This window comes from Micropterus dolomieu, linkage group LG09, assembly GCF_021292245.1.
Source record: "Micropterus dolomieu isolate WLL.071019.BEF.003 ecotype Adirondacks linkage group LG09, ASM2129224v1, whole genome shotgun sequence".
NCBI classification, from domain to species: Eukaryota; Metazoa; Chordata; class Actinopteri; order Centrarchiformes; family Centrarchidae; genus Micropterus; species Micropterus dolomieu.
This window is the reverse complement of record NC_060158.1, coordinates 2997857-3008367: the sequence shown is the minus strand read 5'-3', so window position 1 is coordinate 3008367 and position 10511 is coordinate 2997857. Positions and strand designations below refer to the sequence as shown.

Genomic DNA, 10511 nt, shown 5'->3' with positions numbered 1-10511 from the left:
GAGTTGATGTGTTCTGTGAAGGCTTGCACTTCCTGGCTTTTAATTTTGACCCAGGTGTCGTCCACATATCTGTACCAGTGGCTCGGTGCTGTTCCTCTGAAGGAGTTGAGGGCTTTATTCTCCACTTCTTCCATGTAGATGTTTGCCACAATCGGGGATACCGGTGAGACATTCATTCTATTGTTGTTTCACAAAAAAATTTAAATGATGTTTACAATTCACATGACTGCAGAGTGGCATGAATTGAATGAAGGACTGGCTGTAATGAGTTTGAAGTTTTGAACTGAAAGTTGTGAAATTTTACCACATACTTGTAATGATGGCACTAAAGCAACAAAAAACAAAAATTGTATTTACACACTTTCACCCCCCCACCTCCGAGACTGCTGCATGTAGTGTCTTCATGAACACTAGAGGGAGCCCGAGTTCAATGAACAGATTGAACCTTTATCAGACACATTACTAGAATCAGCTTTATTTGCCAGGTATGTGCGCACATACGAGGAATTTGACTCTGGATTGTACAATGCTCACAATGTGCTTACTTATACAATAACACAATAATAAAGCCAGACATAGGCTACAGTGTAGACAACACAAATATACAATCAACAAAAACAAAACAATATAGACAGGTTGACAAAGAGTGCAAAGGATGCTGGAATAAATTAGAGAAGAAACTGTTCCTGAGTCTGTTGGTTTTGGCGTACAGTGCTCTGTAGCGCCTACCAGAGGGGAGGAGCCTCTGTCCTGTCTGTCTGTAGTGCCTCTGAGGAGCGGAGTGTCCGGGGTGAGATGGATCTGCAGTGATGTTTCCTGACTCTGGAAATGTATAAGTCCTGAATGGAGGGCAGGTTGGCACCGATGATCTTTTCTGCAGTCCTGACTGTCCGTTGTAGTCTGCTCCTGTCCTTTTTGGTGGCAGATCCAAACCAGACAGTGATGGAGGTGCAGAGGACAGACTGGATGATGGCTGTGTAGAACTGGATCAGCAGCTCCTTAGGCAGGTTGAGCTTCCTGAGCTGACGCAGGAAGTACATCCTCTGATGGGCCTTCTTGATGATCGTGTCAGTGTTGGGCTCCAACTTCGGGTCCTGGATATAGAGGATCCAGGAAACCTGAAGGATTCCACAGCAGACACAGGGCTGTTGAGTATGGTGATGGGGGGCAGAGTGGGGGGGCTCCTCCTGAAGTCCTCAATCACCTCACAGTTTTGATAGTGTTAAGCTCCAGGTTGTTCTGACCACACCAGAGAGCCAGCTGATCAAACTCCCGTCTGTAGGCCGACTCATCACCATCCCGGATGAGGCCGATTACCGTTGTGTCGTCAGCGAACTTCAGGAGTTTGACAGATGGGTCTCCTGAGGTGCAGTCGTTGGTGTAGAGGGTTTTATAAACAAAAACACAAAAAGCACTACACAGTGTAATCCAGAGGCGGACCTGTTGTTTTAGAGATCTGCACGCAATGAAATACCTCAATATTCTCCACAGGTATGTGCTCTTCTTCATTATCTAATATGTGATTATTTAATAACATGTTTGTATGTAATATCTTGCAATAATATATGCAAAACAGAAAACCTAAATTATTGGAAACCATGAACAAATGAGTTCATTGATGAACAAGTTTTTTTTTTTATGATGAACTCTCCACTATAACCTTTAACCTTTGTTTTGCTCTAAATCTAATGCAATCAGAATTCTTAAAATTATGAATGACCGGAATGTGTATGGTGTACAGAAATTAAAACAGGAAACACAGATGTAGGGAGCTCGCCTGTGACAGCTCAGGTTAGTCTTTATTGATGTAGATATTGTTCCATGGTCCTTTCATCAGGGTAAGAACAGCAACTGCAAAACAAAGCATATTGTTAAGAATCACACTGAGAAATAAGACGAGCTAATTCATGCTAATGCTAACATGTGACATCATTAAGTATTTCTCTTTCTTTCTTTGATGGTCACACTTACAATAATCCATAAGGACATGCTGCATTCAGGTGCCCCCCCCTGCAGGAAAACATAATGATGATCAGGAAAATCTGTCAGTCTAAAAACCTTGTATCAGCATGCTAACCTTAGCATTTGTGAGGGGTTGGGGGGGGGGGTTATAAACATTGCTTCATAGCCCTACTGGCTGTCAAAACTCCACAGGGCCCCTTCATAACATTAAAGAAAATCCTGTTTAGTGTAAAGTGGAACTACACTGAAAATATTTTCCTTGTGCAGTCTTTGAGAGGAAGAAATGTCATATGTACATTTTTTCCATTTCGAATAAACAAACAAGCAACAGCGTGTTAATCAGTGAGCTTTAGATGTGTTTGTACAGAGCCAGCCCCCGCCCCCACATGTTTCATGTCTTTATGCTAAGCTAGGCTAACCACATCCTGACTCCAGCTCTGTACTGAACACAGACATGAGTCGACGTCCATCTGAACATCTCACTCTTTGAAAGAACAAAAGAGAATAAAAGAATTGGCCACAATGTTGAACAGCTCTTTCAAAACAAAGCAGCGATACAAAGTTTTTGGATATAATAACATGATGGTAAGAGTACCCGATACATGTCCCAGGAAGTTTGCAGAATCCACCGAACACCCTGCAATGTACAAGCCCTTCAACCTCACCTGCAACAGAGAAATAATGCTCTCAGCATGAGAGTTCAGCAGTAGTCAGGTTTAAATCTACTGCCATGCAGTATACTAAAGAAGCCCCGTGGCCATGTGCTCAGCATTACACATGTTAACTATAGCGCCACCATGCGTTCAACCATCAACATGTGGAACTCATGAACTGAATCACTGGTCTGATTTCTGATCTTCTCCAACATGTTATTACTTTACCAAATGCTATACATACCGTATTGGGATCAGCCTGGAACATTTTTTCAGACATTGCTTTTTTCTGTCTGTACTTTTCCTTCGATTGGTTGCCAAAATCTGGCATGCATGGCCTCATTGACATAAACTTGCCGTAACCCTTGAATGCAACACAGAACTGTGACCAAATTTGGGCAACATGTGTACACATGAACCCTAAGGCATTTTATAATTTGATGCCAATTTAGTGTCAGAAAATTAGCAGAAAATACCCAAAGTGATGTGTTCAGATGTCTTGTATTGTCCAACCAACAGTCCAAAATTATAATGTGAAAGTTTGAGAATGTCAATCATCAATTGAATGAAATTTTAATCCTTGAGTGATGTCATTGCAAAACCAGAGAGCCTGAAATACTCTGAAATAACGCTGTCAGACATCACATCTGTCACATCTTATGTATCTTTTCCCATTATTTTTTAAATACAGTATGCATTTTTTGCATTCATGTGAGAGAGATATGACGGCTCATTGTTCCGTGTTGTTTGTTAATAAAGATGTAAAAATTAACCGAAGATCATTACTCACATGCAATGAGGAGCAGAGCCAAGACGATAAAGGCGATGATTTTTTGACTCATTGCGTTTGGTTCTTCTGTCTCTGTGGACTGACACTGTTGAAGCGTTTTCTCATGTGGAGGTGGAGCTCTGATGTCCAGTCAGAGGCTTTGCTTGGCTGATGACCTGATTGTGAGCCACAACATGCTGAACTTGCAGTCTGGAAGGTTTTACGGTGACAGTCTGGGGGAAAACAAAAAGGACTTCAACTTGTAAAATAACCTGCCATTTATAAAGTGATATTCAAATGTATTTTATATCTCAGGAACTGAAATGTCTAGGTAGTGCTGCATATATAGTAAGTTACCAACTAGCACCCAGCCATTTCTGAATTTGCACATACAAATCATGAAGGCAAGACCACCCCTACTTTGAAGTCAATTCAGTGAAATGTACAACAACAGTCGTACTTGTTAAATCCCAAAAACAAAATGAGAAGTCAGCTAAAACAGAGCCCTGAGTTTTGACACTGAACGTTTCTGAAAGTTGCAGAACAAAACTGAAACCGACCTGGGCTCCAGAGGGTTAATCCTTCAGCTTTACAGTTTAAGATTATTTCCCCTGGTGGTTTAAATGCAGGGTGAGAAATAAAGTGTAATAATAATCTGTTTTTTATGGGCTTTAAATTAAATGAGCTACAGGAAATCAAACCTCCTTTCCTCTCTCTGTCTGACGTTCCAATTCAATGCCTTCTCTTCCAAATCCTAATTAAACCAATCCACTGTGAAAAAAGTTAAACCGTCAAATCCTCGTGTGGGTTGATAAAGCAGCTCGGCTTTAAAAAGCATCACGCAGAGAAAAGAAACACAATCATCTTTTCACCAAAAGTCAAATAAAAACAAACACTGTAAGAGACGGAGTGTTGGTGGTTTTATTACCGTCACTGAGGAGGAAACATTACGGCCTTAATGAGAACATTAACAAAAGGCTGGGACTCTGGGAGGCTCTGCCTGCTGTGCTGACGAGGAATTAGACTGAATGTAAATAGTTTAATTTAATAAGACAGAAAAAAGAGGCAAGGCACATGTATCATCAGGACTATTAAAACGTCCATCCATAAAAACTGATCCATGTGTGAAAGGACCAACAAGCAACATTTCTTTTGGGCTTTCACATGTTTTTCCGGAGGATGAGCGAGTTCGCCACTAACTGTATCTGTTCAGCAGATTAAATGATCTGCAGCCATACTAGCAACAGGCGTGACTATCTGGAAGTTGGTATTTAAGCCTGACATTGATATAGGTTGATCAGAAGTTGCTCTATTTATTAGAAAACTATTAATGGAACATCCTCAGAATCATTAACAACATAGCCACTGTAATGTTGTTAGATTGAGGACTACCGTTTCGAGGCTTAACATCTTCTTTGGCATTTTATAGCGGTTGGCATTACTGCCACCTACTGGTTTGAACAGTGCAAAATATTTACAGTGTCCACCCAAAGTGATTCCATTCACAACTATAGTCCATCTAGTTTTTTTTTTGTGTGTGTCTAAATTAGCATTCTCGTGACTCCCAGGGGGGTCCCGACCCCCAGGTTAAGAACCGCTGCCCTACACAGTCATGTGTCAGAGCAGGTTTGAGAACAGGCTGCAGACGGGATGCAAGACGGTGAGAGCAGCCACAGCCCAGTCAGTCTAAAACCAAAGATCATTGATTTTAGCAGTCATCCCCTCACACATGCAGTCACATCCATTAAGCCATCTCACAAAGATCTGGGTACAATTATAGTTTCAAAACTGAACTTTGAAGCAAATTGTGACGCCATGTGTAAACAGGGGCTCAGGCGTTTGTTATGTTTGGAGAAACTGTCCTATTTGGGTTTGGGGCCTTTATGAAGACACACAGAACCAGGGGTGGACTGGCCATCAGGAAATTATGTTGTTCAAAACTGCTCTTCAGAAACCAACAGGTAATGTCACGTACACCGCGTCTATTTTTATATACAGTCTATGCTCTTGGCCCATAACACTGTCCAAGCAGTAGATCGACCTTTATTCCACACTTACGTTATTCAGCAATTTAGCCAGCTCCGGAGGAGATCAGCAAAGGGGCCAGCGCACGGCCTTCCCGCCTCGTGTGGACCCTCAGGGGGCAGTGTCTTCCCCCATTCCCCTCCCCTCTCCATGGGAGCGAAAGAGGGGTGGACTCACGAGTGCCACGTTGCCTTGCACGGCCCTCTCCACCGCACACTGGTGGTCGTTCTAGCCCTCCCCATCTGTGTCTGACATGGTGCGACCCGCCTCCCAAGCAGCGGCGCCCGGCTGTCCCCGCCTCGGCTAGCGTGGGCTTGCTCCCCTCGGTAATAGGGGAGAGAAACTCGCCTAGCTGTCAGGCTAACTCATACGACCTCGCCATGCAGGACGGTGCTTCTCCCTGCCTGACGGAGCGTGTAGGTGCCCACGATCCTTCTCCCCCACTACAGACAGGGGCAAATTTCTCTGGATCGGCGGCTCACTCAGACCGCCATCTGCCAGCCTTTCCCGTGGCCGGCTCCGGCCCTTTTGGGGCGGCCCCCTATGGGCTGAAGGTGGTTTTCCTCCACCTGCGACAGTGGTAGGGGCAACGGAGTGGCTACACTTCATGGCCACCAGGGCACCGCATCAGCAGGTCCAACCACACTCAGAGCGCCACTCGGAGTTCCTGCTCCATGGACAGGTGGATGAACAGTCTGGACCGCCGTGGCCACAGACTGCAGTTCGCCTCCCATCCTCCCCCTTTTGCCAGGAAAGTGGAGACAGTTCTCGTCTCTCCAGTTCAGATTGCCTCTCCTGGAGCTCCGGGAGAAGCAGGCTATTTCCAGGGCACCACTGGGGGAGGAAAACAAGGGTTTCTACTCCCGCTATTTCCTGGTCAGGAAAAGGACGGGGGGGGGGAATGAGACCCATCTTGGATCTGTCACTATTCAACAAAGCGATTATGGACAGACCTTTTCACATGTTGACAGTGAAGCAGGTGCTGGAATGTGTACGCCAGGGAGACTGGCTCACCTCCATCGACCTGACAAAGCTGCTCCGCCGTGTGGCCCCGTCAAGGGTGGTCAGGGCACTTTTGGACATGAGGCTGCTGGGCCTCATGTCAGTGGCTCACATAGTGGTCCCCCTGGGCCTCCTGCATATGAGGAGGCTGCTCCGTTTCCTCCAAATGCGTGACCTGCCCGCTGCCGGGGGTGCTTTCGTTCCTCCAACTGCTCATGGTCAGAGGTCTGGCCTTCAGTACGGTTAAGACCTACACGGCCGCCATTTCAACCTGTCACGAGGGCTTCGGGGACAGGATGGTGTTCACTCACCTGCTGGTGAGGCGTTTCCGGAAGAGGGGTGTGGAGGCACAGGCCAGTGTTGCAGCCTGCTGCTCCACAGTGGGATTTGGTGCTGGTTTTACGCGCGTTGACCGAAGCCCCATTTGAGCCTTTAGATACCTGCGGTTCCTTTTAGCCAAGGTCGCCCTGCTCGTGGCCCTGAGGATGGCCAAGAGGTCAGCGATCTTGCTGCCCTCTCTGTGGCTGTTTGTGCACTACAGGGAGCAGTCCAAGGGGCTTCCCCTGTCAGCTCAGCGCCTGTCTCACTGGCTGTGCGAGGCTCACAGGCCTATGTGTCAGCCGGTGTATCTGCCCTGGACGGTATCAGGACGCACTCCACGAGAGGCGTATCCTCCTCTGTGGCATTGCACAGTGGCATATCGGTGGACGACATCTGCACGGTGGCCTCTTGGTCTTCTCTGTGCTCTTTCATCAGTTTCTATATGCGGGATGTCTCCTGTTTCTCGTTGACTCCCTCAGTATGTGAGTGTCCTCGGTAAGTGCGTGGTGTGCTTTCTCCCATCCGGACGGTGGGGGGAGCGGCTGGTGCTCACGCTGGCTCTGTGCTGTGCGAAGCTGATGCGGTTACTGTAGTGACCTAGCTTGCACCTTCATAGCTGCAGGGCCCCCCATCAGATTCCCAGACTTTTACACATGGGTTGGCTCTCCGCGTTCCCATGTTGCGCCACTGTTGATTGGGCACACGCCGACACCAATGCCGCGGGTTGCGCGGGACTGAGTGTTTTAATGTTGGCTCTGGGCAGATGACTCTGATTGGTGGTATGAGCCCAGTGCGGCGTTGACTCGTCCCGCTTCGCGCCTCTAAACCCAACAGCGATAGCCTTAGAGGGCGAAACCTATACAACATAGAATGATAGATACTTATTGTAACTCCAGATTCAGGCCTCACTGGGCCTTGGTTTTCAGTGCTGAAGAAAAAGGCACTATGGGAGCCGAAGGCTGGGTCTCACCATTGTGTGTGTATATATACAAGGTGCGGACGTAGGAGAGGCCCACGTTGTGGGTAGGCGTAGACGAGTTTTATCAGTGCTGCGCATGCGCGTGTAGGGGGTAAACCAATAGTGAGGGCCTTAGAGGGCTGCGCCTATACTCAAAGAATCTTACAATACGTAACTATCGATTCATGATGCTACAGTTGTTGAGCTTCAAAAGTGGAAACCAGCACAGAGTCGTCCGGCCTTTATAGCAGCAGCAGCTGGTGGCAGAGTCACGAGCTCCTGGGGTTTTCCATTATTTACAGGGAACTTTGGGCTGCTGCAGCTGGAGTGCGTGTTATGTGTGTAACATGTTAATGTGGACAAGAAACAGTTTTTAGGAGCTTTAAAGTAAGTAGGTTAGGCATTTACTGCATATCTTAAATGTTGTTAAACCATGCAGGACGAGGGAATTAGGCACATACATTTTCCAATATAGGGTAGGGTTCCTATATATACATTTAAGAGTCAACCATAGACTTCGCATGGGCCCCCTGAGCCGGGGCAGGAGTCATCTGTATCCTTTGACTTCCCTAGCTAATGACTTACATGAAGAGTCTTTTCTCCGGACATGATTTGTTTACATATGCAGATGAACTTGTTTTGGTTAATTTAGAACAAGACTACATCTAAATGTGTATTCTTGACATTTTCTTTCCATTACAGTAAAAAAAAGACATGGAAGCAAAACAGACCAAATTCTCAAAATTGACCACTACATGAAAACAGTGTCCTGCCTAAAACAGTGACTTCATAGTTTTGATTGTAGGCTCCTCATCTAATAACTACCCCAGTCATTTATACTACATTTATACTAGCAGCATAGATGACATGCAGACTGAGATATTGGTTCCTTTGCTGTTGCCTGCTCTTGTGATAGACCTAGTGAATACTAAAGAAGAGATGCTGGTCATTGGGTCCCTGCAAATGGCAAAGCAAATACTGCCATCTTCTGGTTCCCTGGTGGATCATATCAGGCCTCTTGCAAACATCTTGCAAACATCTAGCAACTATAAAGCTCCTAATCTCATTACTGAATGATAAAGTTCTGGAGTTTACATTCATTTTTTTAATTATATTTATAGGCTACAGCTGTAACCTGATGGAACAAAATGGCATATAGCTGACAGGTCAAACAGATAAGTCATAGTCCGACCCATAAGCTATTATTATTATTATTATTATTAACAACAACTGACTGTAAAGTTGAAAACGTCTACTTTACATTATTATAATATATTTATTGAAATGTCAAAACACATGAAGACTATGCAGCTTATATTGAAATTCAGCTGCATCACAATCCTCACACAGAAATGTTCCATCGGTGCGACTAATCACAGCTTCCTACAGATTAGCTTGATTTTCAGTGATTACTGCAGTAACGTACAGCCTTAAAGAGTAAAAGTGTTATAAAGAGGGACAGTGCAGCTTATAGATTTTATTCTGTGCTGAGGATAAATCCATGATGTCCGGAGATAACTGTCTCTGTCCGTACATCAGTGACAGATTGATCATAAAAGCGGTCATGTTAAAGTGTCACGGGCTTGGGTTGGTTGGGTGTTTTGTATTTGTTTCTGTGTTCATTCCCTGCCCTTGTGTTTGCCCTTCTCTGTAGTATGTTACTTTGTTTATTAGTTAGATTTACTTGTTATGAGTTCATCAGTGTTTCTAGTCTTGTTTCTATGTTCTTTACTTCTGTGGGTTTTGTCTTTAAGTCACTTACGTTGTCTGTTATGTCACTTTATTCCTTGAGTGTTTCAGTTGGCTTTACTTCCTGTTTTAGTTTGTAGTTAGTCTGCCCTCGTGTCTCTTGTCATGTTTTACTTCCTGTGTTTGTCATTGATTGTCTTAGTGGTCTCACCTGTGTATTTAAGTGGTTGTCTGTCTGTCTTTCACTTGTTGCCAGTTCATTTTGGATGTTGCTGTTTCCTGTATTGTCCCGTGTTTCTAGTGTTAGTTTCTCTACAGGAGTCTCTTTGTGTCTCAAGTTTAGTTTCACGTCTCTCGGTTCCTTGTGGATAATTCTCTCATTTTGGATTTTTGGACTTTGTTTTCATCTGCGCTGTAAGTTTTCACCTTAGTTGCAATAAACCTCACCAACTCTCCAGTTTCCGTGTCAGTGTCTGCATTTGGGTCCTAAACTTCTGTTCCCCTTCGAGGGAACTCGAACTGCGTCGGTTACGACACTATGGGAACGCCTCTAGGCGAAGCAGGTCTGAACGTGAATGAAATCACTCCAATCCTATTGGCCTGTTGCTAGAACGGTAAGGTGTGACGGAATAACCGGAGGAGTATAAAGCACACCTGTACACACTCATCATTAGCTTTTTTTTATTCAGCAGGCGCTCTGTATGTTGTTTGAAGAAAGCTCCAGTCCTACAAGCAGTATGTCTTACCTGAAGAAAACCGACTATGACGTGCTGCTGGAGGTGGTGACTAGAGCCGTGGCTAAGCTCAACATGAACTGGCCACGGGAGGAGCAGACACCACAGGCTAGTGGTAGCTTGATGAAAGGTTTCTTAAGCACCACACGCCACCTCCACGCCGGTCTCTGCCATTCTTTCCTGATTTACATGATGAGTAAATCATGGGGCAGACCCTTCTCTACATGGCTTTCCACACCCCGATCACTGAACTACAGTAATGTGATGGGGGTTAGGGACCGTGGTTATGGGAGGATGCCTCGGGTGGAGGATGAGCTTGCGAGCTATCTCTCCCCTCGACTTGCGTCCTCCCTGGAGAAGCCGGCATTACCATCCAAACCATGTCGCACCACATCCAC

The 10511-nt window shown here is 45.4% G+C and overlaps 1 long non-coding RNA gene across 1 annotated transcript in view; it reads right to left on the bottom strand.

The window, feature by feature from the left end:
- Nucleotides 1–1765: 1765 nt before the first annotated feature.
- LOC123976614 overlaps nucleotides 1766–10511 on the bottom strand; it is a 10319-nt gene continuing 1573 nt past the window's right edge. Inside the window, exons 2-5 of the long non-coding RNA XR_006826392.1 lie at nucleotides 3406–3617; nucleotides 2558–2627; nucleotides 1972–2010; nucleotides 1766–1851 (exon numbers count right to left, since the gene is read on the bottom strand). This is a non-coding gene — a long non-coding RNA (uncharacterized LOC123976614). The remainder of the gene's footprint in view (nucleotides 1852–1971; nucleotides 2011–2557; nucleotides 2628–3405; nucleotides 3618–10511) is intronic.